The sequence below is a fragment of the Rhinolophus sinicus genome, chromosome 17, assembly GCF_057876585.1.
Source record: "Rhinolophus sinicus isolate RSI-liver-muscle chromosome 17, RSI-T2T, whole genome shotgun sequence".
In the NCBI taxonomy this organism is placed as follows: domain Eukaryota; kingdom Metazoa; phylum Chordata; class Mammalia; order Chiroptera; family Rhinolophidae; genus Rhinolophus; species Rhinolophus sinicus.
This window is the reverse complement of record NC_142517.1, coordinates 10,912,092-10,939,123: the sequence shown is the minus strand read 5'-3', so window position 1 is coordinate 10,939,123 and position 27,032 is coordinate 10,912,092. Positions and strand designations below refer to the sequence as shown.

The following is a 27,032-nucleotide window of genomic DNA, read 5'->3' as shown; positions in this document are numbered from 1 at the left end:
GGGAACAGGAAAGTGGAAGGAGAGGAAAGAATAGAGAGAGGGGACCTGGGGAAGATAAACTCCTTCAGGGTGGCTTCTTCCTGAGGCTTCCTTTTGCTGCTCACTGTGGCAAGCAACAGGGGGGAGAGAGGCAGACGCAGGAGCAAGCAGGTGGAAGGCAAAGGGAGCCAACTCCACAGGCAGAGGGTGGTTACCTTTAATATCAAGGAGACCTGACAGAGCCATGTGGGAAAGGCCCAAGTAAAGATACACAAGGGACGCCAGTAAGTAATTCACAGAGGACCAGCGCAAATTTCTAATGATCATGCAATAGATATGCAAACCTATTGGGAAAGTTTTCAGTGACAACACCTAATTTGGGTGAGAGAAGTATACAGGAGGCTCAATGTGGGAGGTCCTGACAGCTGTTGTAGTTACAGCACAGATGGAGCGGGGGGTGTGAGAGGTGCCCTGGGCTGGTGTCTGAAGACCTGGCTGGTACCCCATCTCTGTCATCCACTCCAACAACTTGATGGATGACCTTGGACTGGTCATCTGGCCTCAACAAAACGGGATGCTGTGAGCAGTCAGTAAAATAAGGCATGTGAGAGTGGGTGGGCCATGGTGGACTCTCAGAGGAGTAAGCTGAGCAGAGCCGGGAGTGTGGGGCCACGGGCTCCCACTCCCCAGCTCGGTGACCACAGGCAGCTTAGTCACCGGCACTGGGCTCCTGAATTCTGGGGGTCAGCATGACAGTACCTGCCCCGGAGGTTCTTGAGACGAATGCTGGATGTGGAACACACTCAGTTTAGAGCGGCCGGCACCGGGGGAGGAGGGGACAGGAAGCAGGAGGAACAGGTGGGCGTCCTCTCCCAGCAACTGCGCAGGTGACTATGGGACAAGTCTCCAGCTCCTCCTGTGTCCTGCTTTCCTCCTCCTCAAAGTGGAGGTCATGAGAGTTGGGTCTGAAGTGAAGAAACACTTGTGATGTGATAGGAAGACTAAGAATTGCATTTCAACGCGTTACTGTTCCATTCGATTCCACTTCTCAGTGGATGAAAGTCCCTCTCCACACGGCTCCCCACCCCCACCGCAAACCACCTAAAGAATGGGGGACGGGCAGGGAGCGGTCAAGAGGCTCAGACGGAAGGAAGAGAAGGAAAGGAAGGCAAACGCCTTCTTTTCTGCTCTCCTCACCCTGACTTCTCCGAGGCTGGGCCTCTCTGCCCAAGTCAACAGTGTCTGCCATGCTTTGTCCTTCTCTACCTGCCTACACTCCAAACCCAGAGACCCTCCCTCCAGCGGAAGGCTTCTCTGCCACCTCCCCTCAGCCTCTGCCATCCTCTGCCATCCACCCTCCACAGAGAAACTGCCTCCTGACACCAGCTTCCTGCTTGGCCAGCGTGAATGGATGTCTATGTAACATTTTAACTGAAAGACCAGTTTCTCTTATTTGAGGTGTCTGCCACTGTACAGAAATGGAGGGGGGAATATATATATATATATATATATATATATATATATATATATATATATATATATATATAGAGAGAGAGAGAGAGAGAGAGAGAGAGAGAGAGAGAGAGAGCGAGAGAGAGAGAGAGAGAGAGAGAGAGAGAAAGAAACTTTAGCCGAGATGCCAAACAGCAGCAGGAAAAAAAAAAAGGCACTATTAGCTGTTCAGTCATCTTGCTACACTAAATTTGTTTTAAACTAAGATATGAAATCATTTATAAGGTCTCGCCAGAAGTGGCATATTATTTACTCTTCATGGAAGGCAAGCAGTTTGAAAGATATTTTTTAACAAGCAAGGAGGAAAGAACAATATGCCAGAATACAAAGCTAAAAAATATTTTCCTAGAAAAACAAAATCTATTTATAGTGTATAGCTAATGGTATATAAAAAAATCTTTTCAGGAGCATTAACGGTGATCTGAAGAGCCATTCTTTGTCAGAGCTGGGTGAGTTCAGTGAGTGGAGGGAGGGAGAAAGCCTAGCTGATTGGGACCACTAAGACCTCCCCACTATCCCTTGCATTTTTGCCCGACCAAGAGACTGTGGTCCAAGTGGTAACTGACGTTTACTGAGTACCCCTATGTTCCGGGTCTTTCCCATGAATCAACTCACTTCATTCTCTAACAGCTCTGCCCAGACATTAGTATCCCGGCTTTAGAGAGGCAGAAGCTCTGACGCTGAGACGACATAGGGCTCCCTGGGCTTTGCTCCTTCTGTACAGCAGAGCAAGCATCAGAGGCAGAGCTCTAGCTGGCTTCTCTCTCGCACGGGCTCCAGGGCTCCAGGAGGCTTGGCTAAGCCTGCCTCCATTCTGGAAGGCAAAAAGGGCGTGGGTTGTGAGCCAGTGGGGAGAGCCTGAAAGAGGAGGCAAAGAAGGCCCACCTGTCCCTTGCTGCGCTCACAGGCCTCCAGGAGAGAGGCTTGGGGATAATTTTTGTGAGGCCTCCCTGAGAGGCGTGCGAGGCCCCAGGGAAGCATCAGGCTTTGTGGACCGAAGGTGGCCCGACGGCTGCCTTCTCTCTCCAGGTTTCCGATTCTTGCATGTGGCCTGCCACATCACCTGAAGTGTCAGGCCTCTGGGAAGCTCTCCAGCTCCCCAAGGCCAACAGTCACTCCCAAAGGGCTGTATTCGCGATTCCACAATCTCCTTTCCAGACAGCATCATGATTCGTTCACGTTCTCTCTCCCCCCAGGACTGTGGCCTCTTCACTGGGCCCCACAAATGTTGACTTTTGGGAAAAAAGGGACCCCACCCCCATCCTTCATACCCCAATAAAGAAGTAAAGGAGGACGGGCTCTCGTCACAAAAGAGGGGCCTGGACAGAATGTACAGTACAGATGGGCAAAATAACTCAAAGATTTCAGCTGTGGAGCACATGGTGTGCACAGGGCAGCAATCAGCCCAGAGAGGACATGAGCATTTGTCACGACCCTGAGCAGGTCACTTCAGGTCTCTGGGCCTCGGCTCTCTTATCTCCAACAAGGGGTGAGCACCGCCGGGCACATTCAGGGTAGCTAAGAAAGCCAAGAGAACAGACACTTACAAACCAAATGTGTCTTAGAATCTACAATTCTCACAAATACCCAGCACTGTCAACAGGGCCTAATTATTCACAGATGGGACCAGAGGCATGGAGTCTACTGATCTACTTTTCTTTAATTAAATAATTAACTTACACTCTTGCCTTGTCCCAGAACATATTAAAACGAGGCAGCTAAAAATGTCCATTAACATCTTTATCACAAAAGTAAGTCATTTTCATTGCCGAAAATTTAGAAAATAAAAAGGAAGCCCCCACAACCCCCAAAACACTGACCATCATCTCCCCAACCTCCACATACAGCTAAACATTGTACACATTTTAGTATTTATTTTTCTGGGCTGTTTTTCTGTGCCTAAATACAATTTAAATATTTACTTAACAAATGCAGGATTTTATCTGAACTCTATTCTTTACTTGATAAATTGTATCTTACAATGTAAATAAATGTAAATTTGCAATGAGAATTTTTAGTAGCTCCTAGTATTCTGTTATAATAGCGCCATCCATTTTAAAAGAATCACTTATTGTTTCATGTATTGTTTTTTTCCTGGTGTTTTTTTTCATCCCGATAGGTATTAATGGTAGGTTGAACATCTTTATACAGATTATAGATTGAGAGCTAAAGATAACTGAAACAGGAAGAAGACCATGGTTTCTCCCCTGTCTAATTCAAACTGGAAAATAAAACCGATGAATAAACCTTAAAGGAGGTTCCACAGATTCTGGTTTGTCTATGATGACTACTCTAGTCCTTTTTTTTTTTTTTTTTTTTAAATATCAAATATACAATTCTTGGAGGAAAAAAAAAGGTTTCCTTGTTTTGCTGATGCCCAAACATGTGCTTAATTTCATCTCTTTGTGCTTTTATGCTATCATTTCTTAGATTGACTCCCCCAGAGGATAACTGGGCCAAAGGATATGCATCTTTGTAAGATTTTGAAGACGTATTGCCAAACTATTGTCCAGAAATAACATTTATCAGTTTACATTTTTGGCGGTGAACCTCCTTCTGCATACCCACTTTGCTTTCTGTGAGGCCAAAGGTGACTTCTCTTTGTTTTCATATGCATTCTATTGAGGAAGGAGGTGCAATGCTTTTTTTTCTTCATATATTAATTGGCTCTGTGTACTTATTGTGAGAATAATTAGTTTTTATTCTATCCCATTTATTTTATACTGAACTATTTGTCTCTTATTGTCTGTCTGTCAGATTTCTTTGTATTTTAAAGATATCAAACCCTGTTTTTCATATGAGCCGTAGCTATTTTCCCAGATGTACTTTACCTTCCATGTTTTTTAAGATTTATAATAGTAAAATATTTTTTATAATCATTTCTCCCAATATGTTACTTTATTGGTTTCTCCTTCGTTGTTATGCTTAGAAACTTTTTTCTACTACAAGCTTACAAAAATTTTACCTCTTTTTCCTTTGGTACCTTTATGTTTTTAAAAGTATAATAAACCATATGTAAGTTATTACCTTGTATGTTATGAGGAGGGAATCTAGCTTGATTTTTTCCAAATGGTTAGTCAGTTATTCCAAAATCGTATGTTGAGTGATTCATTCTTCCCCGCTTAATTCAGACATCATCTTTATCATATCCTGATTACTTATGTATAATTAGAGCTGTTTCTATACATTTAATTCTGTTCCTTATCTGTTTGTTCCTAAGATAGTATCATTCTGTTTATGTTTTTCTCACTTTAAAAATATGTTTTAATATCTGGTAAAATAAATGCTCCTACTTCTGTTTTAAGAAACTTATCCAGTTTCACACATTCTGCCAAATCAACTTTAAAATTATTGTCAAGTTCCAAAAATAATTTTAGCGGATAGAGACAAAATCTAATGAATATATATATATATAGTTAGTTTAGGATGAATAAACATGTTTACAATGTTAAACTTTCCCAATTCTATTCTTTCTATTTACAAAGTGGATTTTTAAAAACTTAAACTCAGTAATGTTTGTCGTTTTCTGACTCTAGATCCTGTACACCTCTTTTCCCCCCAGCATTTTATATTTTTGTTACTGTTGTGAGCAGGCTGTCTCTCCCCCTCTCTTTTCCTTTATATTTTCATAATAACCACACAAATGTTGCTAGTCCATTGTATTCCATCTCCATGAGGTCAGGGGCTCTGGGCTTATAGGACGTAGAGATAATCTTTTCTCCTATTAATGTCAAAGCTGAGGATTTTGTAAGTTCTTCAAGAATCTTCAAGAAAAGTTCTTCATAGACTCAAATTTGTTGGAAGTTTCTGGGAATTCACAGAACACTCTTTCAGAATCTCTCAACACCCTGAAACGTGATAAAGCAAAACTCAGCTATCTGGACACTTTTCATTTGTTATACTCCACAGGAAGTCTACACTCAATTTTCTCTTCAGCTTCTCTTTAAAGAAAGACCCGGACACTCAGACCCCACTCTAGGATGTCCAGACTGAAAGCTCCTTGATGGTCTGTTTCACACTTCCGTGCATCTGTCATGCCTAGCACAATAATGGGCACAAAATTCACACACAAAAACGATGGGACTCAGAACATAAAACTTGATTTAGACCACTTGGAGACCAGATTCTGTTCAATGATTCTCAATGCTGCTGAATATTAGAACCATCTGGGGAGTTTTAAATATTACTGATGCCTGGGTCCTACCATTGGAGATGCCGGTTCAACATCTGAGATCAGGCATCAGTAGATATTTTTTTTCATTAGCACTTAATTTTAATTAAAAGTAATAGTTTTGATGAACAGGCTAGGGTAATGTTCAAAACCAACTTCTGAAAAGTCACATTTATATAAAGGAAATAAAATAGGCCAGCAGAAGTCCGCAAAAGGTGCGCTTGTGTTATTGCACTTGGATGAAATATACTGTTCACGGTAGCATAATCCTTAGGCCACACAAGGCCAGGAGGAGGGGACAAACACAGGGGACAAACCCCCAGGTAACATTTATCTTAGTGGCCCCCAAAATCTTTAGCATTTTCAAAACATTCAATTAAGAGATCTTTACAAAAATGACTGCTGTGTCTTCAATACATTTTGGTTACGACCATACTCTTCATGTCTATTCACGTGCAAGTTTAAGCTACAGCTTTACCTCACATGATGGGACACCTGTTACACCAAAACCACCCAGAGCCCCAGGCCATGGAAAGTGGGGAAGGGAATGAATTTCTACTTTACACAATTTTAGGGACCAATACCGCGGCTTAGTTTACCCTTTCAAGCACTCTTCATTTTGGTCATTTATATTGATCGGAACATGAGAAAAAGTGACAGTAAGTACGAATCAGCCCTAAAGTAATTCCTGAGCTACTAGTAGAAAATAAAATAAAAATTTAAAAAGTCCCCAGCCACATTCGCGAAGGTGGCATAACTGTATGTACAAGAAAAAAGCTGTAAACTTATAGAAAAGATAAACTCTGACTTCAAAACGAATTACAAAATGGATCTTGCCCTTACCCTTGAGTGTTATAGAGAAAAGTGTAAACCAGTGGCCCTAGTTACCAAAAATCACTTGTCCTCCTAGGCTGCAAAATGACCTTAAAGTTTGGCCTGAGCTAGTTTTATCTTCAAGTTTTCTCCGACTTTGTCAATGAACTCAAATGTATTCAAGTAGTCAGAATGTTGCACATTGGGTAAACCTTTAATACAAGCAGCCAAGTCTTTGGTCATGAAGCCGGCCTCAATGGTCTCAACACAGGTGTCCTCCAAAGCCTTTGCAAAGAAGCCGAGCTCTTTATTGTGATCAAGCTTCGCTCTGTGAGTTAACCCTCTGGTCCAGGCAAAAACAGAATCAATGGGATTGGTAGACGTCTCCTGTCCCTTCTGGTACATGCGGTAGTGACGGGTTACAGTCCCATGGGCAGCCTCTGCTTCTACTGTCTTGCCATCCAGACAAATCAGCACACTGGTCATCAAGCCAAGAGAGCCATAACCTTGGGCCATGGAGTCCAACTGTACATCACCATCATAGTCCTTACAGGCCCTGGTAAAGCTTCCCTCTGATTTCATAGCTTGGACCACCATGTCATCGATGAGCCTATGCTCATACCAGATCTTCTGGGCTTCAAACTTGGACTTATACTGCTTGTCATATATGTCCTGAAAGATGTCTTTAAAACGTTCATCCTATTTCTTCAGAATAGTGTTTTTGGTGCTCAGATACAAAGGCCAACTCTTAGACAGAGCCATCCGTAAAGAACTGTGTGCAAAATCTTCAACTGACTTATCTTGATTGTACATCCCCATGGAAACACCACCACTCTCTTCAAAGTTATGTACCAAGTATGTCTTTTTTGGGGATCCATCACTTGGCGTGTAGGTTATCTCTACTTTTCCAGGACCAGGAACAACAAAATCAGTTGCTCTGTATTGATCCCCATAAGCATGGCGACCTATGATGATGGGTTTTACCCATCTGCTCACAAGCCAGGGGATATTTTTGCAGATAATGGCTTCCCTGAAGACAGTACCATCCAGAATATTTCTAATGGTGCCATTCGACGACTTCACATTGGTTTCAACTTGAATTCCTCAACCCTCTTCTCATCGGGGGTGATGGTAGCACACTTGATACCAACATTGTACTTCCTTATAGCTTCTGCAGCATCCTTGGTGACCTGGTCATTGGTGGCATCACAGTTCTCTATGCCTAAGTCATAGCTGTGCAGGTCCAATTCCACATACGGAAAAGTGAGTTTTTCTTTAATCAACTCCCAAATGATTCGCGTCGTTTCATCTCCTTGCATCTCTACCACCGAACCGCCATGGATTGTTTGAAACATTTTGAATTCAATAAACCTTTACAGTGAGTCAACTTCTAATCACTCCAAATCCTCTTAATTTTGCAGGCTCAGCCGAGTTCAGCTTACGTCCTGCAGGGGAAGGTACACTGACGATGAGGCAGGGGCGCCACAGTCACTCACAAACTCAAACTTACAAGCGTACACTCTAGCACTCCCAGCTGGGTCCCAGCTGTTTCGGTGTCTGACACCACCTCCGTCAGGCATCAGTATATTTTAAACCTCTACCCCATTCCCATCCTAGGGGGCTCTAATATGCACCCAGGGCTTAGAACCACTGCTCTAAATGATGCCTAACTTATTCATAACATTCTTATTTACAAGCAACATAATAGAAAGTCATAAATAGAAAATTAGGCACAAAAGCAAATATTTAGAATCAGGAGAAAAGCATAAAAATTTAATTGTTTTAAAAGCTGACAAACACCATACTCACAAACATCATAAAATTTAGAAATATTACATAATATTTTAATTATTTGCCTGACATACCACTACAATATATTTTTCTATTTAATTTTTGGCTGTGTAAGAATATTGTTATAAATGTAATTTTATAATCATTACTTGAGAAAGAACAGATAATTCAGTCTTTCTTTAGCATTGTTGATCCAAATTTCTTTTCTAAGCAAACTTTTTAACAAAGATCACTTTTTAAAATTATTCAGTTTTAAAAATTGTATTAAAACTGTATCTAACATGCAATATTATATTAGTTTCAGGGGTACACCATAGTTATTCACATTTATATGCCTGAAGAAGTGATCACCATGATACATCCTGCAACCATCTGACACCATACTATGCTGTCACAATATTATTGACTACATTCCCCATGCTGTACATTACATCCCCAGGACTTATTTGTTTTATACCTGGGAATTTGGAACTCTTATTGCCCTTCATCTTCCCCTCCTTTTTAATTTTTCAATTATAGTCGATATTCAATATTATGTTAATTTCAGGTATAGAGTATAGTGGTTAGACATTCATATAATTTAAGAAGTGACCCTCCTGACTAGTCTAGTACCCACCTACCATTATACATAGTTACTAATATATCATTGACTATATTCCCTATACTTTACATCCCTAAGACCATTTTGTAACTACCAATTTGTTCTTCTTAATCCCTGCACGGGTGCAGGCCCAGGTCACACACTGCCTGTGACGAGCCAGGGGCTACCTGGTAGGAGCTACAAATAGATCTGCAGTTGTTTGCTGCCTGTGCTAAACCTGGAGGCAAGTGGGAGAGGCCAAACAGCGAATTGGGTGAGGCAGAGTCTCACAGAGTCACTGGAGTGGGAAGAGTTGTGTTCACCAAGTTAATGTAGATTCTGGTTTGGTGCCAGTGCTGAGCCTGGAGCTACTCAGCAAAAGTCTCAGAGCACACCCAGGCCAGTTGCTGCCTGCCTGGGACCTGCCAGACTCTGATAGTTTTCCAAGAAAGAGTGCAATATAGGCAGGGGTGGCTGTTTGTGAGAAAGTGCCTCCTGCGTTGGGCGATTTGGGTGGGATGGGGTTACAGTGGAGCTCACCAGGCCAATCAGATTCAGATTTGGTCTGTGTGGGAGGGCTCAACAAAGGAAAGATGGCTCCCACCTGCCAGCTACACAGGAGAATGACTCCACACAGGGAAAATGGTAACTGTCCTCCAGCCCTTGCACTGAAGCCACATACCTCAGTCTGCCCCCTGTACACCTCCAACACCCCCCGAGCTACTGTCCCTCCACCGGAGCCCCAGATGAGTGCCTGTGAGGGAGTGAGTCTGTGCACAGGTCGTTTAAGAGGAACTCTGGGTTTCCTACAGCCTTCCGTCTCACTCAGATGGTCAGGATTCCCACTGTTTTTCACAGCCAGATGTTGTGGGGGTGCCTCTTCCCAGCACCAGTGCTCTGGGCTGAGGAGCCTGGCGCAGGGCTGATGTCCCTCACTCCTCCAGAGGGAACCTCTGCGGCTGAGGTATCCTTCCTGATTCTCAACCACCAGAGGGAGGTTTGGGGCCTGTTCTGTGTCTCTGCCCCTTCTACCAGTCTGGATATGGCTTCTTCTTTATATTTCTAGTAATAGGACTTCTGTTCAGCTAGACTTCAGATAGTTCTCCAGGTTGATTGTTCTATCATTTAGTTGTAATTTTAATGTGTTCATGGAAGGACACAAGGGTAGTGTTTATCTACTCTGCCATCTTAGGTCTCTCCTAACATAGAACACTTTCAGATTTAGGGAAAAGTTGTGAAGATAGTGCAAAGAGTTCCTGGATACCCTTCACCCAGTTTCCCCTATTGTACATTTATTACAACTAATTAACCAATCTTGAGACATTATTATTAGCTAAACTCCATACTTTATTTGAATTACATTAGGTTCTCCCTAATCTCTTTTTTCTGTTCTGGGATGTCATCTAGGATGACACATTACATTTATTCATCATGTCTCCTTAGACTCCCCTGGATTGTGACAATTTCTCAAACTTTCCTTGTTTTTGATGACTTTGACAGTTTTGAGGAGTACTGGTCAGGTATTTTGTAAAATGTACCTTAATTTTGGTTTGTCTAATGTTTTTCTCACAGTTAGATGGGTTATGGGCAGTTGAGAGGCAAACCACACAGATAAAATGCCATTTTCATCCCATCATATCAAGGACACATGCTACCACTGGGATTTACAATGATGATGTTGACCTTGATCACCTGGCTGAGATGCAAATGTGTTTTATATTATTTGTAATTCAGAAAAGTTTCTTGCAGCTTCATACCCATTATTGGCAATGTCATGTAATGTTGTAGGATTGTTGTCAGATTTGGGAAAAGCTCTACAAAATTTCATTTGTGCTATGAAGATTCAGAAGGATTTTCTATAAATTAGCTTCTGGCTCTCTGCATTTGCAATGTTGTTTCTCCTCCACTCTCCACATAATTCCAGACCTGGCTTTAGGGACATATCCACACTGCAGTACAAATTCTGGCCCTGCACCTTCCTGTCATGAGGCTTGGTGAATTGGCACAGTGGGCAGTAGAAATGTTCCTGGCAGCCATTCTGACCCCAGGATGGCTAGCAAAGGCTATGGAAATGATTACAAACATCATAAAAGTTGTCACACCAAACCCATACTAAATGTATCCTGACCTAGCTTCACACTTGTTCCCCAAAATACTGCAGTCACTCTGAGAACACACAGCACAAAAGGAAATGTGATAAATAGTAAATTGGAGATTTAACTTGGAGAGGAAAAAGACAAAGTTTTAACCAGTAGCAGGTAAAACATTTTGCTTTTGCAGATTTTATAAAAACAAGTGAACACATGGCTGGTCCTGCCTTCCAGTCCTTGGAAGAGGCTCATTTTGGTGAGGAGATCTGAAGTTTAAGAATCATTAGATTCACCATTAATCTGGCTTTGTAAATTCCTCAGTGTGCCCAGATGACCCATTGACTTCAGACCCAAGATGCTGCTGTTTGGACCACTAGCACCACTGTCTCTGGACATGAGATGTAGCTGCTACCACACTAGAAAAGATTCTCCATTGTGCTTGCTTGGTATGTCACCACCTTCCAATTCAAAGTTGGGGTGTTTTTGATTAGCTGAGCCTAGATCACACATTGTCACCCTACCTGAGGGGTAAACTGGGAATGTATTTGTTAATTTGAGCCCTGACTTCCAAAAAGAGGAAGGTTCATTGCTGGTATTTGCATAAAGAAGCAGGAAATGACACAAAGGAGCTAACAAACCTGGTTATCTATAGGGGAAGTGTTGATGGGGGGGTTTAGGAGCATGACTCCTTAATGTGAACATTTTCATAGCATTTTGGGTTTTAAAGCATGTGTATATATTATCTAGTCAAAATTAAAAATTGTTAAAAGGCAATATAATCATATAATCAAATGTCACAAACTTAGGTCATTTCTTTCTTTAATCGACATTCTCAGCAAGGATTAAAAATGGGACACTACAAAGTACACGACATTTAAATCTGTGTTATTTAATGCCACCAATCCATCAGGCCAATTTGCTAGCCTCCTTTCTTTGCCTATTTTGGCACCCTCCCAAATGACTCATTTTCAATACCACCATGAATTGGCAGTGATTACCCTCGCTGGGGTGGGGAGAAATGGTGTGGATTTCCCATACAATGCAATATAATATGACTTGGTTCCTTGTTGAGAAAGTTCAGAACAGTTTCTCACGCACAAAGGAGTCCTGTTAGAACCAAACCACGTTGAGGTACAATGAATAAGTAAAATGATTCTGAAGATTTGCTCATTGCCCTGAGATGAATCTTTAAGGCTTGTGAAGTACTGGGGGGGAAAAAATCACCATCTAATTGAGAGGTGGAAAGTTCCAGAAAGTGTCCTCTGGGGCATTCTTTGACCATCAGAAAGACCAAGGATTCCTCTTTGAGAAGAAAAAGCCCTTGATGGAGAAGACAGAAGATCCTGCTAGAGTGATATTCAATATAGTTAACAACTTGTGTGGGAAATACCTGACCAATCAGAATAGATTCCAGTTTGTTATGTTAGTATTGGGTATACAGTGAATATTCTCAGCCCTGTCCCTAATCACCCACATCAGCATTATCCTTATTTTGGTCATCAGTGCTCTTTGAGCTTCTCCAAGGCTCCAAAATCCATGGATCCAGGAAGAAGAAGTAGAGAGACAACTAACTTCTGACTTTCATGGAGCAGCCAGATGCCATCACATAATCTTTATAGACTTTGGATAAATAAGAGAATGTGCACCTTGCACTTAGTTCAATAAATATGCTTGACTTAGGGTGGAAAATAAGGTACTTAAGAGTAAACTTTGTGGTGATAGCCCTGGGACTTAATCTATTGCCAGGCACCTAGAAGGTGTTCAATAAATATTATATATATAGACTTATTAAATGAGTGTGTTGGCTACAGTCTCTACAAAAGTCTTTATATGAAGATCCTCCACTTAATTTTTGTCTTAGAGACATTCAATACTCAATAATCCGTCTCAATCCAATATGCCTTAGCCTGACAAATGGCGTAGAAGCTTGGTTCTGGATTGAACTCTTCTGTTGGGGCAGACATGGGATAGGCAGTGCAGGCAGGGCAAGCATATCTTCTCCTCGTGAGCTTGTGAAGAATCTTCGTGAGGGATCTTGGAATCATCTGTGGTCACTCTTGCTTTACATTCCAAGGAGAAAGAAAGCTTGTCCTCTTTGGATGCCATTTGGAAACTGTAACCTACTCCTGCACCCAGGCCCTGCACTTGTCCATCAGAACACATGAAGCGTCAGCTATTCTGGATATAATTACCTGCTCTACAACCAACTCAAGCTATGTATTACTTGGAAACTTTCAAGTGCCCAGATTAGTCATAACCAACGTGACTTAAATACCTATTTGGCTGGATTTTTTAAAACAAATTTTCTGTTGGACCACTTTAGTCCTGGATTTTTTAATGAGAGAGATCCAAAGCATCATAGGACAAGCACCTAAGAAGAACAAGCTCCTGATATGTCAACCTTGGGTGTGACCCCCTACTCATCTCATGTCTGCTGATCTTCTCTGTCGAGACTTTGGGGCTTTTTCTCCTGTGATAGTCCTGAGATTGACCCTTGGATACAAAAACAGTTGAGTTTCTGTCTGATCCTCTGTCACAGGTTTTATCCTTTGGTCTGCCCTGGGAATAGGCTTCCCTGATCAACAATGACCTTTCTGTGCAGTACAGGATTTACCTTGCCGAAAGGAAGGTTTGGTCTTTGCCCTAAGCTCCTGAGGCAAACTCTAAGCCCTTGGAATTCCCTACTTGATAAGTGTGTCTTTGTTTATCTGGGGGCCTTGGGCCATGACAGAGTCTATGCTAACAATGCGATTTATAGTGGGGACCTTGGGCCACATGGTATCAACTTGACATCTGGAGGGGCTGGTGACAACAGTGAGTCACACAGATGGTCAACCATGTCTACATGACTGAGCCCCAATAAAAACTCTGGACACCAAGGCTTGGGCTTCCCAGGTTAACAATTCTCTGTGCATGTCTCTGCACATTGTACCATATCATGGAGAAGTAGGTGCTCTTGGTACAACTTGCATCTGAGCATCTGATGATTCCTATACTTTGTCCCATGTGCCTCTCCCCTTGGCTGATTTTAATCGGTATTCTTTCTTTCTAACAAACTGTAACCATGAGTATAATGACTTTTTTGAGTTCTATGAATCCTTCCAGCAAATTATTGAACCTCAGAGTGGTATTGGGGACCCTCAAACTTACGGCTGTTGTCAGAGTGAGAGTGGTCTTGGAAACCCCCAACTTATTAGTAACTGAAGTGAGTGTGGTTTTGGGATTTTTGAACTTTGCAACCCTGAAAAAAAACAAAACCCAGCATTATCCCACGTGGCCAGAACTCCCATGAAAGCAATCAGCATAATTAGACTGTGTAGACATTATATTCTTACTCCCATCCTGGTTGACAGGTCTCTCCTTAGTCACTCAATGCTCAGAAGAGTCTACCACTGACCTCCTAGTTGCCCTTTATTAGGGACACATCCCAGGCTCATGTCTATTTAAATGATGTCTTCTTCCTGACAGTCAATTCCCGAATCATCAGAATTCACCATATCTTCTGGGCTAGCATTTGCACATCATACCAGCCTACTGAAAATAACTTTCAAAATACAGACCCAAGAAGATCCAGTTAAAATAACTCAGGAAAGTCACTATTTACCACAGAATTACATGAGAAAGTCTTGAAGTAATTGCAGAAAAGCAGGAGTTCTCCAAATTTTAGAAGAAGAAGCGATGTGAGAATTGGAAAGGACAGTTCTGCAGCATTTATAAGACAAATCCATTAAACAAGGGAGAAAAATTAGATTTCCTATTTTGTTTTTTCAGTAGTGATCTAATTAATACTTAGGCTAAATGCCTTCTACAATAGTATCATATTTCTTTAAGTCTCAGATTAAATGTTGGTGAAGTGCAGTAAAAACTCAATAATTTGAATCAATTGGCAAAGAACTCGATATGAGTTCATGAAAGTTAGAATTACAGAACATAATGGAAGAAACACAATTATATATTTCCAAGTATCTACATAGAATTTTAAAAAATGGTAACCACATGTAAGTCTTGTGGGTCAATTGTAATAAGTAGACAATTTTCATATGCCATTTCACATTATTTTAATCCAAATTGTTATTGTTCATGTGCTTTAATAATGTGGAAAATACTTTCCATTCTTAATCAGGTTAAATATTTTCCTTCCAAGCCATCTAAGGTTGTTTGGTAAATTTTGTAAAACGGTAATTTTTAACCCTCATGAAGATAAAATTTGAGGGAGTAGGAGGGGTGGGAATTAATTCCTAAGTTAATAAGGAAGTAGTTGATTTTAATGAGTTGACATATTATAGATCTCCAAGGTCGAGATGGCTTGCTCTCCATGGATAAAAATAGATGCACATTGAGAAATGTATAATCCAAGAAGACACTATTCATTATTTACCTCATTCATTTATTTATTCTTTTAGGCATTTGTTCATTCAACAAACAATTCTTTAAGACCTATCTCATTTAATTTCTCATGATAGTTTTGGTGATCACAAGATGTGCAAAACACTATTTCTGCCCTCAAGGAGTTGCAGTCTACTAAGAGTTCCAAATAACTACAGTTTTGTGTGATAAACGGCTTTCTGGTGTGTTCTCATAGAGCACAGAGTGGGGGAAACTCCCCTTTTCTTGAACATAGAACTGGATATTTCCCAGCACCCACTGAGGTCAAACGTAGTCACCTGACTCAATTATCTCAATGAAAGGCAGACAGAAGTCATGTTGTCTACAGCTGGGGCTAGGCCTTAATAGAGGGGCATGCCTCCTGCACTCTTCCTTTCTCTTGAAACGGAGACAGAGTGGTCCAGCTTTGGCCACAGATGAGGACAATGCCTTGAGTCTAGAGAATGATGGAGCAGTGACTTGACAACTTGGAGAAAAATCATTCCCTGCCCACAAGCCTGGCACCCCTGAATTAGCAGATGGAACAGAACTGCCCACAAACTTGGCGCACTTGCTTTGAAACTGTTACTTGGGGGGTGAAAAAAATATAAGCAACTATAATTCTAAAACCACTTTATGATGGGGTCTTTTTATTTATTTTTATTATGAAAAATTTCAACTATATAGCAAAGCTAAAATAATTGTGCCATGGACATCCATATGCCCACAGCTTGAATTCTACCAATAACAGTTTACTATACTTTTTTTTATTATTAAAATCCATCCATTTTTCCACTCATCTATCCATTTATCAGTTCTTACTTTTTGGACACAATTCAAAGTATATTGCAGACATCTCTACACTTTCCTTTAAGTACTTCAGCATGCATGCTGCTAACTAGACTTGAATAATTGTATTTCTCTTGATGAAAAATTTACATATAATAAAATGCACAGATCTTAAGTTGAATTTTGACAAATATTACACCCATGTAAACCAAATCCCTATTAAGATGAAGCTTATTCCCTATTAAGATGTTCTAGTAGGTTATTTCTATTACGGTTATAACATGTAACATATTATATAATATATATATAATATATGTAATACATATAATATATGTTGTATGTTATACACAATACATATAATAATATATGAGTAATATAATAACATAATAGAATATAAATTTGTATTAGCTTTACCCTAACTCATATACAGAGTAATAATTTCAATAATAGGTCATTGAATTGAACATCTCTTATATGTAAGGAATATATAAATATATTTATATGTCTTATTTAATTTTCACAATAATGTTATGATGTAGGTATGATTGCCTCTGTCCTATAGACAGGAAAATGAGGTTTAAGAAATTGTTCAGGTTTACCCAGCTACTAAGTAGCAGAGGTGGGCTCTGATCCAGGTGTGTGTGATTCCAAAGCCTACAAACTTCCCACTATTCTCTGTGTGACTGACCCTGCTGGGGGGCTCGAAGAAGCTTAGCTTCACAGAGGAAGGTCATCGGAGCTCCATCTTTAGCCTCAGCCCTTGAAGGTTGAGGTGAATCCATGCACCAGAAGGACAAAGCAGGGATGGGCCTTCCAGGCAGAAGAAACATGATATACAACGAAATGAGGTGTGAGGTTGTAGCCTTTTGAGATTTGCTACCATCTCCATATGCCTAGAGCTTAGAGTAAAAATGTAGGGGCAGCAGAAGATGAGGGTTAAAACTTGACCAAGATTCCAGTGATTTTGCTAAGAGGATTGGACTTGGTCCTCTAAGCAGTGGGAAGCCATCAAAGGGGCTCAAGCAGAAAAGGGACATAATCAGATTTGCATTTTATAGTGCAATTTAGAATACTGTTGGTGATGTAGAAAATTATATGGGAAACAAACAGGAGCTAAGGAGACTAATTATGAAACAGGCTAAAAAGTCCAGATGCTTAAAGATCCAAACTAGGGCAGTCACTGTGAAGACCAAGAGCACAGCTGGGAGGCATGTCAGTCTTGATTCTGGTTATTTCCACTTCCCAGACAAACGTCCATCTCTTCTGTTGTGCTCCGATTAAGGAAATCTTCTCTCTGTACTTTGTGGTGGGGACCACTGTTGTTTCCAACCGTTTATTCCTTTCAGTAGTAATAGAAGTTTCCACTTGGTTAATGCAGTTGAAGACTGTTTCCCAGCCTCCCTTGCAGCTCAATATGACCAACTGTATGGTCAGGTTCAGGACACTAGTATGTGAGTAGAAAGAGTGTGCGCAACTTCTGGGGTGCTCCTGTAAGAGAAAGAGTGCACATGCTCTTTTCCTTCCTCTTCCTTTTCTCAGAGGCTGGAATGTGGAGGTGATGTAGAGCCATCTTTGACAAATTGTTCTAGAAGACTCTGTGATGCAAAGCAATGATATGGAAAACTCCTGGGTCCACACACAATGGAACTGTGACCATGGATCACTTGTCTGGACTGTTTCATGAGAGAGAAACCAAATCTTTATATTATTTAAACCACTATATTTGGGGGAATCTTGTTACAGGAGTCCAGTGTGTAATAACGAAATAATCTCGAGTAGATAAGAAGATGGATTCACCCCATGTATTATAGGTTCTAATCTTGATGACTCCTCAAGTGCAAAATGAGGCTCTGAGAATACTTGGCAGGAAAACTATCCTTAGAATTAGAAACAGCAGGGTTTGAAGCCAAGCATGCCATTGGCTCAGTGGCCTTGAACAAGCTATTGAACCTCTCTGGACCTTGTTTTGTTGTTACGTGGTTGTTTCCTTCTGTAAAATGGGAGAAATGGCAGTGTTCCTGTGAAGAGCAGGAAAAGGCTGATTTTACTTGTCTTGTAAAAGTCTGTGCTCAGTGCTTGCCACGTGGTGGCCTCCATGATAGTAGTGATTGTCATTATGAATAGCTGGGTGAAGAATGTAGGGACAACCAACCCAGCAGGGACAGTAATCTCACAAAGTTGGTGCCAATATTTGCTTTCTTCTCTTAGCTGCATCATACCTGCTCTCTGATTTTTTTTTTTTTAATTTTACTTTTTAAGAGCAGTTTTAGGTTTACAACACAGTTGAGAGGGAGATAGAGACTTCCCACATATCTCCTCCCTCTACACACGCATAGCCTCCTCCATTATTAAAATCATTCACCAGCGTGGTACATTTTTTACCATGGATGAACCTACATTGACACAGAGTTTACCTTAGGGTTCACTCTTGGCTTTGTATATTCTATGGATTTGGACAAATATGTAACCACATGTATCCACCATTATAATAGCATACCAAGTATTTTCACTGGCCTAAAATTCCTCTGTGTTCTGCCTATGTATTCCTCCCTTCCCCCTACTCCTGGAAACCGCTGATCTTTTTATCACCATAATTTTGCCTTTTACAAAATGTCATATGGTTGAAATCATACAGTATGATCTTTCAGATTGGTTTCTTTCACTTGTATGTGTTACGTGCTGTTGAGCCACCTCCAACTCCTGGCAACCTTGTGAATGAGTGATGTCCACAGTGTCCTGTCCTCAGTAGCCCTACTCAGCTCCTGTAGACTCATGCCTATGGCTTCTTTTATGGAGTCACTCCATCTCATATTGGTCTTCCTCTTTTCCTGCTGCCTTCTTATTTTCCCAACATTATTGTTTTTTCCAAAGAACCCTGTCTTCTCATGATGTGCCAAAGTAGGACAGCTTCAGTTTTGTCATTTTTGCCTCCAACGATGTTTCGGGGTTAATTTACCTAGGACCCACTTGTTCATTTTGCTGGCAGCCCAGGGTATACACATGCAAACACCATATTTCAAATGAATCAATTATTTTCCCCTATCAGCCTTCTTCACCCTCCAACTTTCACGTCCATATATGGTAATTGGGAATACGAGGGTGTGGATGACCTTGGCCTTCATCTCTAATGACACATCTTTGCTCTTGATGATCTGCCCTAATTACTCATATTCCATTGCTCCCCTTCTGAGTCTCAGCCTTCTCTTGACTTCTTGGCTGTGGTCTTTATTTGAACTGATGACTGAACGAAGGTAAACAAAACCTTTAACGATTTCAATGTCTTGATTCTCTTTGTTAAAGTTGTGTATTTCTTCTGTAGTCATGACTTTTGTCTTGATGATGTTCAAATACAGTCCTGCTTTGGCACATTCCTCTTTTACTTTCATCAGAAGTCATTTCAAATCAGTGCTACTTTCTGCCCATAAGATGGTGTCATCAGCGTATTTTTAGTTATTGATATTTCATCCATCGATTTGCTCTCCTTCTTCCTCTGAGTCTAGCCCTATTTTCTGTACACATTCTGCATACAGATTGAACAAATAGGGAGATAAATTCACCCTTGTCTGACAGATTTGTCTGTAGGAAACCATCCTGTCTCTCCATATTCCGTCCTGACACTGGCTTCCTGTCCACAGTACAGGTTTCACATCAGGACAGTCAAGTGCTGAGGCACCACCATTTCCTTCAGAGCAACCCACAGATTTTCACAACTGATGTAGTCAAGACTTTACTACAATCTATAAAACAGACTAAACTTCTTCTGAAATTCTTTGGAGCACTCCAGTGGCCAAAGAGTACTCACAATTTGATCTCGCGTGCCTCTTTCGTTTCTGAATCCAGCTTGAACATCCCATGTTTTGCTCCATATAAGGTAGAAGCCTTTGTTGTATCACCTTGCACATCACTTCATTTGCATGGGAAATTAGAGCAGTGGTCCTCCAGATACTACGCTCTTTGGCATCTCCTTTCCTGAATATTGGGCTGTATACTGAACATTTCCAGTGGGCCATTGTTTTGTTTTGCATATTTGTTGATATATTCTTGTTAGGATTTTTTTTACAGATTCAGTCTCTGTGGCTTGAAATAATTCTGTATCCTATCTACCCGTGATGATTTATTTCCTCCCAATATTTTCACTTAGCTTTCTAGAACTATAGGGTTTTCCTCATTGGATCTTCTTCAAAGGTGTCTGTCATTCTTTTGTCCCTTCTGTATAGATTTTCAGTATACTGTTTCTACCTTCCCTTTATTTTCTTCTGATCATATAATGTGCTTCCTTGGTGGTTGTTCAGCATGCCTAATCTAGGTTTGAATTTACCTTTTATTTCTTGAATCTTCTGGTAGAGATCTCTTGTTTTTCTTTTTTGTTGTTCTCTTCTTTCTCCTTACATTGACTATTGTAATAGTTCTCTTTATCTTTATATGATAGTTGTTGAAAAACTGTTTGAGATTTTAATCCTGCTTTTGTCACCATTTACTTTTGCCTCTCACCTGTCTTTAACAACTTTTAATGTTTCCTTCATCATTCATCTTGATCTTTCTTTCCTTCTTACTTCCGGAATTGTCTTTTTGCATTCCTCCCTAATAATACTTCTAGTTTCAATCCATGGTTCTTCTGGTTCTTCGTCAATTAAGTTTAACTGTACAAATCTGTTTTTTTTTAATACGAACTTTAAATCCATCAAGAAAGTTATTTATGTTATATTTTGGCACTGCGATTCTTTTAGTGTGCTTCTTCAGTTTTACTCTAATGTTTGATACTTACGGTTTGTGGCCAGTACCCCAATCTGCTCCTGGTCTTGTTTTGGCAGAGAGAATATAGCTTCTCCAACTCCTGCTTCCAATTACATAGTCTATTTGGTTTCTCTATTGGCCATCTGGTGATGTCCATATATGCAGTCGTCTGTTCGGTTGTTTGAAGCATGTGTTTGCAATGGACAAGTTGTTGGTGTCGCAGAAATCCATGAGCTGATCTCCTGCTCCATCTCTGACTCCTGGTCCAAATTTTCCAATGACATTTCATTCTGCTTTATTTCCAATCACCTACAATTAGCTTTTGCTTAATGTTATGCATTTAAATTTCCACCATATCTTTTATGGCTTGATAATTCATTTCTTTTCAGCACTGAATAATATTTCATTGTCTGAATGGCCACAGTTTATCCATTCATGGACTGAAAAGCATCTTGGTTGCTTCCAAGTTTTAGCAATTATGAATAAAGTTGCTATAAACATCCATGTAGGTTTTTGTGTGCACATATGTTTTCAACTGTTTTGGGTAAACATCAAGGAGCACAAATGCTGAAGTGCATAGTAAGAATACGTTTGGTTTTGTAAGAAACCAAAGTGGCTGTACCATTTTACACTCCCACCAACAATGGATGAGCATTCCTGTTGCCCCACTTCCTTGTTAGCATCTGGTATTGTCAGTGTTTCAGACTTTAGCCCTTCTGATAGGTGTGTAGTGGCATCGCATCATTGTTTTAATTTGCATTTCCCTGATGACATATGATGTGGAGCACCCTTTCATATGCTTATTTGCCATCTTTCTTGGGTTGTCTGTTAAGGTGTTGCCTCCATTTTCTACTTGGGTAGTTTATTTTTGTTGTTGTTGAGTTTTAAGAGTTCTGAGTATATTTCAGATAACAGTCCTTTATCATGTGTCTTTTGCAAACAGTTTCTTTTAGTCTGTGGCTTGTCTTCTAATTCTCCTGATCTTGTCTTTCAAAGAGCAAAACTTTTAATTTTAATGAAGTTCAACTTATCAATTCTTTCTCTCATAGATCACGTCTTTGGTGTTGTATCTAAAAAGGCATTACCATGCCCAAGAGCAGTTGGGTTTTCTCCTATTACCTTCTAGGAGTTTTATAGTTTTTCACTTGATATTTAGGTCTATGTTCCATTGTGAGTTCTTTCTTGTTGCTTTCTGATTTTTCCACTCTTTATTTCCTCTTCTTTCTATCCCTATAAGAGAAGAGGGTTTGTACAATAAGCCTAAGTCCCACATGTGAATCCCAGCTCTATTGCTAATGAGATCGGCATCCTTGGGCAAGATGCATGATGTTTGTGGTTATTGGAGGGTTCAGGGTTCCTGCAAGACCAACAGCCCTGGTTTGGAGTTGGGTTTACAGGTTAGCCTCGCTTTCCAAACTGCAGAATAAGCCTTAGCTGCTTCATCAGCTGTGCTTATTGTGCATGTGGAGAAACAACTGCCTTCATGGAGGCTCGATAACCAACTTCTTCCCATCTAGTAAGGGTTGTGCTTCAGGTTGATGGACTGTTCTTACCAATCCCATAGCCCTGTCTAACCAGGGAGAACCTGTTGACGCACAAACCACAAGGAAGGAAAAGGAAAACAGAATCTGTGTTTTAGGAGGCCAATGCATAAATGCTTTTCTTTTTTGGAAGTGTTTGATCTGTATTCTCTTTCCAGCAGGAGTCATCTTGCTGAGTAAAAACATTCTTCTTCTCTTTGACTTTCAGTCTACAGATCTTAGATCCGTGGTTCTCACGTTCACAGTGGATCAGAGTCACCTGAAAGAGCTTTGAGAAAATTCAGATCCCTGCACCCCATTGTCGAAGGAATAACATTCAGTTGATCTGTGGCAGGGTCCAAGCATTTGTATTTTGAAGAAAGCACCATTTTTATAAAGAATGCTCTAGATAGAGTGCATGGACACTAAACTTGATTAATACTTTTTGTCATATTAACATCATTTTGAAGTATAAACATTCCTAATGAAGACAGAATGGCAACCCCTTGCTTTGCCCTGGCATCTGGAAAGCCCAGGGTCCCAGTTCTCCCCAGTGCCACGGTACGCCTCCCCCCACCACACCACCACTTCGTTAGCTCTGAGAGCAGGGAACGAGAGGTTTTCAACCCATTTTAGAAGGAGGGCCTGTTAAAGTGAAGGACATTGAATAGCCCTGTAGTCAGAGTTTCCATCCAGAGTTTCCAATTTCTGAAAATGAACTTCCAGAAATTTTCAACCTGGGATCATTTTCCTGACCACAAGTTAAAGAGAGACATAATTTTCATGGTTGACTTGCGAGAAGCAGACTGTTTGCCTCCTCCCTCTCCTGTCTTTCCAAACTCATCTTTGTTTTCAGATGTGTCATTTGGCTCTTCGTGGGGAAGGAAACTCTTTCTCAGGCTGGAATACAAGCAAGGAGCAAGTGCACTTTACAAGACAAGCCCTCCCTGTTCCTCTGGGAAGGCTCTATGAATGGGAACTCCTATTTTTTTTCCCCCCCTATGGCTTTTGATTTCTTCTCTCATTTTAATGGATGACCAAAGATTTTCCAGATCGGGCCACAAAAGCATTTGTAGGGGAAGATGAGAGCTTTTATTAGAGGGGATGTGGGTAGAAATGAAGGAGGCCAGGATTAAGAAAGTTTAGGCAATTTTGAAAACATGGCCAGTCCACAGATTCAAGAGGCGCTGTCCTAGTGTCCAGGAGCTACTCAGCAGCGAGGATTTTGGTCAGCTGGCTGCTCCAGTCTCATAAGCTGCAGATGACCCATCACCTGCTCATGTCCTGGCCCTGGCCCCTCACTTCTTCTGCCCCTCCTTTTCCCCCAACCCCCCAAGAGCAAGCTTTTTACCAAGGACCCTCTCCATGGCTACTCAACCCCCAGGGATCCACCTACCTTTGACCAGGACCAGCCAGCTCTACAGTGGGGTCACCTTCTTCAAGAAACCCCAGCCCTCATCTCAGAATTTTGTGTCTTAGTTTTCTAGAACTGTGACAAAGTACCGTAAACTGAGTGGCTGAGAACAGAAATCTATTGTCTCGTAGTTCTGGAGGCTAGAAGTTAAAAATCAAGTTGTCAGCAGGGCCATGCTCCCTCTGAAACCTGTAGGGGAAGGACCCTTCCATGTCTCTTCCAGCTTTTGGTAGTTCGAGATGTTGCTTGGCAACATAACTCCAATCTCTGTATCCATCTTCACATGGCCTGTTCCCTGTGTCTCCGTGTCTTTTAAAAAGAATACCAGTCATATTGGAGTAGGGGTCCACTCTACTCCAGTATGACCTCATCTTAACTAATTACATCTGCAATGGTCTTATTTCCAAATAAAGTCACAATCTGAGGTACTGGGGATTAGGACTTCAACATACTTTTTCGGGGGGAGGGGATAAAATTTAACCATAACACTTGGGACAAGGAGGAGTTTGAATTGGAAAAGCCTGAGCCCTGAGGCTGAGCTGACGGGAAAACCTCACTTCCTCCCTGCCTCCCTCTCCCCGTCCCTCCTTCCCTCACAAACCTGCTCTTACATCTTTCCTTTCCTCTCTCCTGTCCCTTCTGTTCTTCCTTCCAGTATGCCTGCCCCACCCCTGCCCTCCTCCATCTGTCCATCTCCTTAGGAGGCCCCCAGTGAGACACACAGATGAGGAATGTCAGGCTGTCCAGAATGACACCAGCTGGACGCAGCTCACAGACAGCTCCAGGCCCCCGGGAAGGGGGAGGAGGCCAGTCTCAACCTGAATGTCCTTCTGCTTTGCAAGCCTTGTCTCTGCTGCCGTTTTTAGCAGCAGCTTAACTTGCTGGGACACTGCCCTAGCCCTCACGCTGTCATCCCGGGCCTGCAGGAGCTGCTTCAGCCCCCACTCCCTGCTGTCACGGGACACCAACTGCCCTGCTGACAGCCAGCCTGCTTTTCTGACATTGTGAGGCGTCTGCCTGGACAGCTGAGGACAGCGCTGCAGTTACTGTGGAAACCCGAGTGCCTGTGGGGACTCTAATGGGACTCTGATCGACTACTAGAAATGCCCTGGACGAGATATCAAGAGTTTAGGGATAGTGGTCAGTCTTCTGTGGTAGCTTTTGTCTGTGGTCCACGGGATGCCACTCACTCACCTTCACAGGGCCTGACCTTGCTTTCCTGGTGATGAATTACAACACCTGGCTACCTGCTTTACATGGGGATAAGAGGTAGTATAAGAAGCACAAACACAAGCTAACATTTAATTTAAATGGATGATCTTGCCAATCGCATGGGAGCTTCTGTTTTGCTATCCATGGGGGTTGGGTTTATACCTATAGGAAGAGAGTGATAGGAAAGATGGAGGAAAGGAAGATACCTGGTTTGCCTGGTTCCTCTGTAGAGAAAAACCTGAGGGAAAGAAGCAGAAGACAGCTTTGATGAGAGGCATTTTGAGTCTTGCAGCCCAAGTAGTACCACCCCGGGGCCCAGGAGGTACAGTGGGGGGGATGGGCATATCAAATTCCCTCTACCCCTCAGTTTTGCCTGAGTAGTGGTGTATCTCAGCACCTCTGAAGGCTTTGGCTGCCCTGAGCAGAGGACTTTGGGACAAGGCAGCATGTGGCCGATAGGCCAATTCACCAAGGGCATCTCCCTCCAGGATCTGCATGCCAGTGAAGGGCTATGAAGTCCTTGGAGGTGCCACAGAGGTGGCCCCAGGGCTGAAGACCATGAGTTAGTTCTTTTCACTTTGAAACACTTTCACACTTGCAGTTACCGGTTGTGGCATCCTATTTAGGGATTTTTGACAACAAACAATTTTTGTTTATAGATTCATAAGGATGTATATCATTTACAGAGAACATGGTTCCCCAGGATCAGCTGGACTACATTTCCTAGCTTCCCTTGCAGCCCGCCATGGCCACGTGACTAAGTTTCAGCAAATAGGAGGTCGTGGAAGTGATGTGTGCCACTCCCAGGGCCCTGTTCTTCAAAGAAGCTCGCTTGCTCTCCAACCCTCTTATGCCTGCTGAAAGATGGAGTTGGGGAGAGTGCACCATTTCCAATAAGGATGACACCACAGGGAGCAGTGGAGCAGAGAGAAAGAAGGAACCTGGATCCCTGGCTGACCTGGTAGATCAAGACTACTGTACTCCCCACCCCTTGGACTGGCTGGGATAGCTCAAACTTTAAATGAGAGAAAGAAAAATGAAACACCTGTCTTGTTTAAGTCACTCTTATTTTCATCTCTATTAAAGCAGCTGAACCAATATATCCTAACTGGATCAATAAGTAATTTGCTTTATGACTCTTATTTGCTTTTACGACTCTTACTGGTCTCTGAAAAACATGAGAGTTAAACTTGAATTTACCCTTTTTTGTCGAAATGTCTGTTCACATGTGGCCTGTTTTTTTCCTGCTAACCAACATAATCTGCCACTTCCTCCCCCCCCCCCCCCCCCCCCCGCAGAGCTTCTTACATCCGGGAAGGCTGCCCAGGCCCCTTTTAAAACATTCAGATTCTCAAATAGCCAATGGAAAGGTCAAATCAGATGGTTCCAGTCCTGAGATGGACCCTCAGAAAGAAACTTGCTTTGAGGACTTGTAGGAAGTCCTGTGGGCTCTGTAACCTTATAGCCCAGATTTTTATGACAATTTTAGTGGGAAATATTCTTGCCTGAGTGTCTTGTAAGTGTGTGCATCATAGTTTTTGTGGAGAAATGTGGTTAGTCCCTACGGGCCCCTCAGCTGAACGCCATCCCTTGTCACGTTGCCCTTCAGGTCCTCTGACTGTCACCACCAGAAGGTATAAACTCAAAAGACTGAGGACGGTTCCCTCTGAGCCACGCGCCCTGGCCTGTTCTCTGACTTACTTTTTCTATTCTAAGATTTGAACTGAACTGCACTTATTTGTAGAGAAGTGTTTCTTTTTCTTCTTATTATTCTTTTTTGAGAAATTAAGCTCCTTTAGAGATTAAAGTTTGGCTCCCCCAGCTTCTTTGCAAACTCACAGTATTAAAATTGGGTCATAGAAAAATAGTTGCTCCATTTTCTAACCAGACAATAGCTTCAGGCAGTGACAAGTTCCCCTCCCCTGAGCCCGCCTTCTGGACAGGCTGCCTCTACAACCTTCCATCCTCCTGGGCCAAGGGCACTCACCTTTGTCACTTACCAGCTGAAGCTGCTCTGTCCCCTTTCCCTTGTCATCACTAATTGATGCTATTGGCCTCCAGG

General features: G+C 41.8%; 1 pseudogene; it reads right to left on the bottom strand.

Moving 5' to 3' along the window:
* Positions 1 to 6,427: 6,427 nt before the first annotated feature.
* Positions 6,428 to 7,916, bottom strand: LOC109446647 (isocitrate dehydrogenase [NADP] cytoplasmic pseudogene; annotated as a pseudogene).
* Positions 7,917 to 27,032: the final 19,116 nt, after the last annotated feature.